Raw genomic sequence first — 10,732 nt, 5'->3', positions numbered from 1 at the left:
ACACTGTCAAGATCTGAGCTAATGTCTCCTGAAGGCCAGGGATCACTATGGGCACAAATCGGTGCCTAAGCTGGTACTGCTGGAGCCTGATCCGAAACTGGGGCAGCTGGTGGATCAATAGATGCTGCCCTTGCTGCTCGGCCCCGGCCACGACCACGACCGCGTCCACGGCCTCTGGTGGCCTCAGTAGGTGGCACTGGTGGTCGTCCGTCACGTCCGGTAGCTCGTGTCCTCACCATCTGTGAGAGAATAGAATGAGGAGAAGTTTAGTATTCGGATCAACAAGTTCGCACGACAAGAATTTCAAGAATGTGGAATTTTCCTAAAGGTTCTGCAGCCTCTCGAGGAGAAATACAGGCGTCCCTGTACCGCTCCACGAGACTCTACTAAACCGGCTCATGACTTGCGAGACCTAGTAACCTAGGCTCTGATACCAACTTGTCACAACCCCAACCCCGGTCGTGATGGCGCCCAACATAATGCTAGGCAAGCCCGACCAATTCAGCACTCTCAATCCCTCATATAGAGTTCATTACCAACTAACAGGGTTTAAATACCAAATTAACATGAATAGAAATTTGCAACAGAAGATAAAATGTGCGGAAATCAAGGTAACATCACTACATAGCCCACCGATCCGGTGTCACGAGTCAAGAGCCTCTAATACAAGTCTGAGAAATAGCCTAAACAAGAGATAGTCTGAAATACTGAAAGTAAAGAGGATAGAGGGAGAAATCGGGTCTGCGGACGCCATGCAGCTACCTCGATGACTCCGGTGAAATCTGGACAGCAGAAATAGCTCGAACTACGCCTCAGGGATACTTGTATCTGCACACACGGTGCAGGGAGTAATGTGAGTACTCTGACCCAGTGAGTAATAATAATAAATAATGGCTCACGGAAAGAAATCTCGTAAAAGCACTAAGCAGTTCTATATCAAAGCAGTAAGGACATTTAAACAACAACTAAATAAAGAAGTTAGGCAGAACCCTTTAAACCAGTACTCAACTCGTATACTTTTCACAATAACCGAAATCATAAATATACCGATGCGGTGTGCAGCCCGATCCATAATAAATATATTGCTGCGGCGTGCAGTCCGATCCAATAATAATAGTCGACTGCGCTCACTAGGGATGTGCAGACTCCGGAGGGGCTCCTACAGCCCAAGCGCTATACTGCTGCGGCGTGCAGCCCGATCCATATAATATACTGCTGCGGTGTGCAACCCGATCCATATATATATATATATACACCTTGCTGCGGCGTGTAGCCCGACCCATAACATATCAGTCATCCTCACTATTGGGTTCTCAACCCCTCTCAGTCAATATAAACTTCGCCCCTCGGGCATACTAAGATAAGATAGGGATCCCAGCCCACATATTACTCTCATTTTGGTTTAGCTATTTCAAAAGCCGGTTCATATTATATTAAACAGTTAGAGACATGACTGAGGGTATGATTTTTAACAAGGAAAGTGAGGTCAATCAGTACAAATGCCCCTATGGGTTCTACAGGTCGGCACAAGGCCCCAAACATGGCAACTAGCCCAGACTATAATGATATTAGTTAAGTCTCAGTCAAAAATACAGTAGAAACATCGATCGGGATGGACCAAGTCCAAATCCCCAGTAGTAATTGACCCCACGCTCAACATGCAGCGTGTGTCTCACCTCAATATAGCACTACGTTGTGCAAATCCGGGGTTTCAAACCCTCAGGACATCATTTATAACCATTACTCACCTCAAGCCGGCCAAAATCCTAGCTCGCTATTCCCTTGCCTCGCAAATCAACCTCCTCGCGCGTCGAATCTGGTCAAAACCACATCGAATATGTTACAATAGGCTAAGGGAATATAACCCAATCGAAAAGACTCGAAAAACATCGAAATTCACGAAATTGGCAAAAACCCGAGCCCCGGGCCCACTTCTCGAAAAATTAAAAAATTAACATCACCGGATTTCTAAACTCGCCACGAGTCTATACATATCAAAATTACCAAAATCGGAGTCCATTTGACCCCTCCAATTCCACTTTGAAATACCAAATTCCCAAGCCCTATCTTTACCCTCTTTTGATGAATTTCCACAAATTTCCATGTTAATTCTACCATTAAATCACGTATTTAGGCCAAGGAACTCACCTCCAATCACACCTAGTCGAAATCACCTTCAATTTCCGTCCAAGAGCTCTCAAGGTCGATCAAAAATGGTGGAAATGAACTTAAGCTCGCGGAACAAAATGAGCTTTAAAACCCTTCTCTGAACAGTGATTTTCGCATCTGCGGTTCCTTTACCACATTTGCGGCTACCGCTTCTGCGGTTATACCTCTACTTCTGTGGATCTTCATTAAGTCCACGACCGCTTCTGCGGTCATCTCTCCGCATTTGCGGATCCCGCTTCTGCGGATACCTGTCCGCTTCTGCGGAAATACCAAGGCCACGCCAATTCGCTTCTGCGACTCATCTACCGCATCTGCGGCATCGCAGATGCGGCCCCAAGCCCGCACCTGCGGAAACAGCAACCCTTCCAAGAACTCGCACATGCGTACCTTCCTTCCGCACCTGTGCAACAGCATCTACGGTTCCTTTTCCGCAGATGCGGAAATACCAGAAACCAGGCACACCAGCAATCTCATAAGTCCAAATTTCATCCCGATGGCCATCCGAAATCACTCCGAGGCCCCCGGGACCTCAACCAAAAGTGCCAACCCATCCTAAAACATCATTCAAACTTGCTCCAATCATCAAAACATCACAATTAACACCAAAACCCTAAAATTACATCGGATTCAAGCCTAAGTTCTTCCAAAACTTCCGAATTACGCATTTGATAAAAAACCCGACCAAAACACCTCCGAATGATCTGAAATTTTGTACACACATCCAAAATCACCTAACAAAGCTACAGCAACTCTCAGAATCCCATTCCGTCCCTCGGATCAAAATTTCACCTATCAACCGGAATTCGCCAAAATACTAACTTCGCCAATTCAAGCCTAATTCTACACCGGACCTCCAAAATCAATTCCGATCACACTCCTAAGTCACAAATCATCCCCCGAAGCTAACCAAATCACCGAAAATCACATCCGGGCCCTCTAACTCACAAGTCAACATCCGGTTGACTTTTTCCAATACAAACCTCCCTTAAAGAGACTATGTGTCTCATTTCCATCCAAAACCAATCCAAATCGACTCATTCACTCAAGACACTTATAATAAAATATAAGGAAGCAGAAAATGGGGGAAACGGGGCGATAACTCACGTGACGACGGGCCGGGTTCACACTTACAAGGAAGACCCAACAAATACCAATTCACAAAACAAGCAATCAGATGCAAGAATATTATTCCACGACCACTTTTGTATCCCAAAAATAAATCAAACAATAGAAGAACTCAAACCTGACCAAAATTGGTGTAATACAACCTTGTTCGAGTCTGTTCTTCATGAAAATAAGGTTCTGTTATCAGAGGATAACCAACAATCGATCGAAGATAATCAAGTTGATCTTGGAGAACAAAGCTGGACAGAGAATGGACCACACACGCACCTCACGTGTCTGCCGGAAAGTTTTGGTCAACTCCGACAAAGCCACAGATGTGGCTCTGATACAGTGTAATTAACAAGGTATGGATGAATCAAATTGGTATACTATTCTATGTAGTGATACATATATATATACATATACATCAGGTGCTAACTAAGGAAAGAAATAAAAGAGATTCCTACAATTCTGCTATTAATATATGGGTTATGTACACTACTAAAAATAGTCTATGTTCATTTTGTAAAGTGTCTAGGTTCATTCTGTAACACTAACAAATGTACACCACCTGCTCGTTGGACTCTAGAGTTTGATCATACAAAAATAACCAAAGGAATAACAACTATCTTCCAATTGCCCCATAGCAAGTTATTGTGTTTCTCATCTTCCAAGGCGGGTCTAGTCCTAGTAGCTGCCCTCCAAGTTAGAACATTTAGCAAGGGTAACTATCTAGTTTCTCCAATATTTATAGCCATTTGTGTTGTCGCTGCCCTACAATGTGCAATTGTAGTGCTATTTCCCTGAGTCTATCACATTTGTTTTACCTGGTTTATTGGAACCTCCTGTTGTTTCTTTCTGCCCAGATATGATTTATTGTTGCTGCAAATAAGAACCTCAATACTGCTCCAGTTACTCTTCTACTATTTCCTTTCTATGATAGCCAAGCAATTTCATTGTCCCAATAAGTGATCTGTCTAGTGATGCTTATCCACTTCAGTAATTTTCCTCATATATCCTTAGAGTATAGACACTCAACGAATATGTGACTGTGTCTCATCAGTGCTAGTAGAACATAATACACATCCATTTGGTACTCTAATTCCCTATTGTAGTAATATATCAGTTGTTGTAAGCCTTTTCTGGACTTCCAACCATAGTATGAATAAGTGTATAGGTATCAGGCCCTTGCTCATCACCAATGACTTCCATATCACCTTCTAGTATTGTGATGCACTGGTAGTATATGCTTTCTTGATCATGAATTTGGATCCAGAGACATATGAGTCCAACTCTGCAACTCCCATAGTTAACCAATTTCTAGCATCAAATACTTTCCTCAATAACCAAGAAGCCTACTCTGGTGTACACATACTGTTTAGATCCTTACCCTTTATGTAGTGAGTGTGCACCCAAATTACCCATATGTTATCTTTCTTTTGTGCAATAGCCAATAAAAGCTTGCTGATAGCTGCTCTGTTCCGCAAGAATAAGTTTATAACATTTAAGCCCCTTGTGAACCTAGGCTGGCAAACTATATCCCAAGCTACATGGTTCATCTTGTTGTTTTCTTCATTTCTATGCCATAGGAAGTTCCTGCATATTCCGGTCACCATAGTAAGGACCTTCTCATGAAGATAAATACTTTGATCCAGTAAATTTGCATCAAAAAGAACATTTTTTATGAGTTCCATTTCGCTTGCATATGATAGGAATCTGGAGGTCCAGCTTTTAGCTCTAGCCACTATTCTTTCCACTAGGGGCAAACATTTACTAATTGTGAGTTTCCTTGTAGGTAGAGTCACTCCTCGGTACTTGAAGGGCAGTGTACCTAGAGTGAAGTGGTGTTGTGCTAGGATTTGCTCCTTATATTGAGTATAGGCCCCTGCCAAGTAGAGTGAATTCTTTTCCATGTTGACTTTAGCCCCAATGCATCAGAGAATTGAGTGAAGCAATTTCATAAGCTTTATAGATATATAGTCTGCTCTGCAGCACGCCAGGAGGTCATCTATAAAGCATATGCGGACTATCTCTATCTTTAAGCACTTTGGATGGTAATTAAATCCTGAATTAAACTTCAATTGTTTCAGGGATATGTTTTAGTATACCATCACTAGGACAAAGAGGTAAGGTGACATTGAATCTGTTAGGGATATAATAGATATGCCCCAGATCCAATCTCATATTTGATGATTTGAACATATTTTTCTGAATGCTATTTGATATAAAAATATATGGCATCTGATATTCTTTTATCATAGTTATTATTAATTGCTTGATTAATTTAATAAGATCCTTGATTAAATTTTGAGACTTGACATTGTGATGGAGATCATGATAATGAGAGTGAAGTTTCTTACAATTTAATCTAAATTTGTTCTTGATCGTAGGATTATTAATTTGGACATTAGTAATCCGGTTACATCAATATTTGTGTGATCGTCTTTATGGGATAAAGATTAGTTGATCTCATTAACTAAATCACATAGATAGATGATGCATATAGAGATATGATCATTGAACCGACTCATTGGATAGTTCCTAATGGTTAGAATTACCATAAACTGTCAATAGGATATTCTCTTGAAGAATGTGATGTAAGAGTTTCCTTTGATCTGAGATCATCATAGTAACAGACAAGTTATTTATTGTGCTTTGATACTAGACACCTATGGCCCTAGGACGATAGTTGAAAGGATATTGGGTACGATTAAATACTTGTAGAATTAGTGATTGATCAAAATGGAATCTGTCAACTCTTGGTAATGAGTTTAAGCTCCATGTTGTCATGAATTATAAACGACCAAATTAAGACCTTGGCCAGGCAATTGAATGAAAAGAAGAAAAGAGTTTCTTAGGTCATTCAATGGTCGATTATATTTGACATGGACACATAGTTGGTCGCCTATTAGGATTTGACAGTTGAACCATATCCTAGGGTGATCCAGAGCTATAAGGACAGAAAGAATTGTTGGTTAGTCTTGTTGAGCAAGAAATTCGTTTATACCTATTTCTGCTCTTAAGTTGTACTCCACATTCTTTAGTATAATCATGTTTATTAGATGTGGGTATATGTATATTTTTCACCATACATTTATGTTTATATATCTACCATTTTCTTGCTTGGAATTAAAGTTTGGTTGCTGTTATAGCATAAAAGTATAAGGAGATTCAAGAAATCATGCTTAATATGTAGAATATGGGTGACAAATGGGCGGGTTGGGCTGAATTTGGGCGGGTCAAGATGGGTTAGGTCAATAAATGGGTCATTGCCCAACCCAGCCCAAAGTGTAGTTGGCTAAGATGGGCTGCGTCAAGATGGGCTAAACAATGGGTCATAACCCAACCCGCCCAACTTGACCCATGTTTTAGAACCATGCTGATATTGCATAAAAAAAACCTTTTACCTTAAAATGTGTAAGTTAGAAAAAAATTTTGGGGGTGGGGTGGGTGGGTGATGCAGAAAAACGAAAAAAAACAGAAAACAGAAATTAAAAATTAAAAAAAAAGTAAAATTTTTTTTTAGGGGTTGGTGGTGGTGGTGGGGGTGGTGCAGAAAAAAAAACAGAAAATTAAAAATACAAAAAAAAAGTAGGGGGGGGGTGGGTGGGTGGTGAAGAAAAAAATACAAAAAAAAGGTAAAAAAATTCTTTTAAGGGGAGGGGGGTGGGAGGGATGGGGGGNCAGAGGATATAATTAATATTGTGAATAAATTGATCTTTTCTATTTGGAATAGAAAATTGAATTATATCTCTTGGTTGAAATATAAAATATAGACATATATATATATATATATATATATATATATATATATATATATATATATATGGTATATATCTAGTGCTCATAATTAATATTTATATATATATAATGATGTGTATAATATTAATAAATATTTTTATCCAAATTGGAGTTGGACAGTGAAAGTCCATGGAAGGACTAATCGGCAACTTAAACCCATTAAGAATGGGAATTGCATTTTTTATAGTTAAAAAAAAAAGAAAAAAAGTTTCAACCCAATTTGGAATTGGACTTTTGAAAAGTCCATAAGAAATCTTCGACAGTTATGTTTTCATGGAATACGTGATTTTATTTTCCATTAGTTTATTTTGTATTAAACTTTACCCTAATTATTACCTCAACCAAATAGGAATAGGGTTTATAGGTGATGCTATATAAAGGGTGATGGAAAAAATTTGCTATGATTATTAATTCTTGAGAAGAAAACCCACTTTGTGAAAGTGAGAATACAATACAAAGCCAAGAGAGAAAATACAATTGCAAGAAAAGTGTTTCTTGTTCTTCTAACATTGAGTTGAGATTTTTGTGTAAAATTTCAACACAATATTTCAATCAATTTGTTCGCATGTTTCATTGCTCAAAGAGTTGATAGCAAGGATCGGTCTCGGTGTGGATACGCATAGAGTCTTCGCATTATCGAAGAAATTTTGAAACGAAACTCTCTTCACCAGGTACGTCTCAGATCCGATCTTTGACATGTAAATAAATTTTAAACACGAAAAGATCTTCCTAGGATTGTTATTGTCTTCTGCTACGTGTTACAAACACCTATACGCAATCCTTCAGTGGTATCAAAGCCGTGGTTTACTGTGTCTAAAATTTATTTACGAAATATTTTAATATTATATTTGAGGAGTTCAAACCATAATACATGTGTCTTGTGCAATAGTCAAATCGTTTGAATGTTGATATTATTTTATTATGGATAAAATATACATTCATATAACTATTGAGATAGTTCATAACTTGAATTTGAAATTTTGTATTAGATACAATGGGAATCTATAATAGGTTACATGATTCTATTATTTTTTTATTGTTATTAGTTCATGAGATGTTAAATAATAATAATATTCTAGCATGAATTCTTTTTATGTGATATATAAGATAAACATGTTAGAGGATGTTGAATTTCGTTTTTATGTCATGTGCTTGTTCATTACATAATTTTGAATTATTTATTACATGTGATGTAAATTAATTTAGGACTAAGCATGTAGACAACTTGAACTAAATTCAAATGCTAGAAAAAGATTTGATCTTCATGTTATTAAAAATTGTTTTAGTAACAATTCCCTCTTACTAAAATTTGAGTTCTTATATGATAAAATATAAGATATTTTATTATAGAGCTATCCATCAAGGTAAATAAGTTTACTTATTTCTTGTTTATAAGGAGCGGCATGACTACCAGGAGACTTGTAGTTCGAGAATATGTTAAAATTATTTATTGCATTAGATGTATGGATTGAAAGAATTATTCAATTTTACACTAGACGCCTGGACTACCCAGGGGAGTATAAAATTTAATAAGTTTTTTGCTATCATGATTGTTGAACTCAACTATGCCAATAGGATCGACCTGACTACCAGGGGACTATTTGACATAGAGCTATTTAAGGAAATTGTATGGGGATACAATTGGTAAGAGTACCTACCTTTAAAATATATGTGAGAAACGACTTGACTTCCAAGGGGCTCATACATATTGTGAAAGCCTTTACTTCACTAAAAGAAATAAAGATTTCGTAAACTATAATGAGGGTAAATAGTTTAAAATAATTAGTGAAAATATCATTTAGATAAAAATCCATGTCTTTATGATATATGCAAATATGTTCTTATATTATTGTCTTTTCTTTTCTATATTTTAGATTTCTCAATATGTCTGTTATATCACTGCGTGGAATACTTGAGACCAACAAGTTGGTAGGACCAAACTTTGATGATTGGTACAGAAATTTGAGAATCGTTCTCATGCATGAAAAGCTTATTGATGTGATCGATAAGCCTGCCAAGGAAGTCCCCGATAAGAATGATGAGGATGCTTACCAAGATTTATCAGAAATACTTGGAAGAATGTCTTACTACCAAATGCATCATTCTCGCTTCTTTGAATTCTAAACTACAGAGGAAACATCAGGATATGGATCCAACTGCAATCATTGAACATCTTAAGAAGATGTTTGGTACACAAAGCAGGACAGCTAGATACCAGCTATCCAAGGCTTTATTTGGATCCAAATTGACTGGAAACTCTCCAGTTGGACCCTATGTCAATCATATGATTGATCTTATTGAAGAACGTGAGAAGTTGGGATGCAAACTGGGTAAAGAGCTTTCTCAAGATTTGATCTTGCAGTCACTATCAGAATCCTTTTCACAATTTGTTATTAATTTTAATATGAATAAAATGGATTGTGATCTTCATGAGATGCTTAACATGCTGATTGATTATGAGAATCAACTTGCATCTGAGAAGAAGAAATGAACTGTCATGTTGGTTGGAAACTCTTCTAAGAAGAAGGGTAAGGGTAAAAGTAAACCCAAGAAAAAGCCTACTGCGCCCAAGGGTGGTGTGACCAAACCCAAAGGCAAAGAAGGCAAAGCTGACCAATCTGATGCTGTATGTTTCCATTGTAAGAAAGTAGGACATTGGAAGAGAAACTGCCCGGAGTATCTTGCAACTTTAAAGGACAAGAAACAAGGTAAGACTTTAATGAAAAATATTTTCAAGGTTTCTTTAACTACTACTAATTCTTCATTGTGGGTATTAGATACTGGCAGTGGTTATAACATCTGCAATATGTTGCAGGGGTTCCAGATAAGTAGAAAGTTGAAGAAAGGAGAAATTAATCTACAAGTTGGAAATGGTGCAAAAGTTGCGGCCGTAGCTGTAGGATCAATTTCTTTAATAATGCCTACGGGCAAAGTACTTATGTTGGATGATTGTTATTACGTTCCTAAATTTGTTTCGAAAATAATTTCAGCTTCTATGTTAGACAAACATGGTTTTCGCATTAATATAGGCAATGGTATTTGCTCTATTTATTATAGTGATAATTTATATGTGAATGGCTATCTCCAACATGATGTTTATGTCTTACCTAATGTGAATGCTAATTCGATTATGCATGTTTCAAGTCTTAAGAGGAAAAGAGATGATCATGTAAATCAAACATACCTTTGGCATTGTAGGCTTGGTCATATTGAAAAGAAAAGAATTAACAAGTGTACAAGGAAGGGTATCCATTGACAAGTATGAAATTTTGAATTTCAATATCCAACTTGTGAATCTTGTCTCAAAGGAAAAATGACCAAATCTCCATTTATTGGAAGTGGAAAAAGAGCTTCTGAATTATTGGGACTAATTCATACAGATGTTTGTGGGCCCATGAAAATTCAAGCTAGAGGTGGATATTCTTACTTCATCACCTTCACTGATGATATGTCAAGATATGGATTTGTGTATCTTATGAAACACAAGTCTGAATCTTTTGAAATGTTCAAAAGGTTCCGTAGTGAAGTTGAGAAGCAGACTGGTAAAAGTATCAAAGTACTAAGGTCTGATAGAGGTGGAGAATATCTTAGTGAAGATTTTACCAGATATCTCAAAGAGAATGGGATTCTCTCACAGTGGACACCTCCAGGAACACCA

Source organism: Nicotiana attenuata, unplaced genomic scaffold (genome assembly GCF_001879085.1).
Source record: "Nicotiana attenuata strain UT unplaced genomic scaffold, NIATTr2, whole genome shotgun sequence".
Lineage (NCBI taxonomy): Eukaryota > Viridiplantae > Streptophyta > Magnoliopsida > Solanales > Solanaceae > Nicotiana > Nicotiana attenuata.
This window is presented reverse-complemented; position numbering follows the sequence as displayed.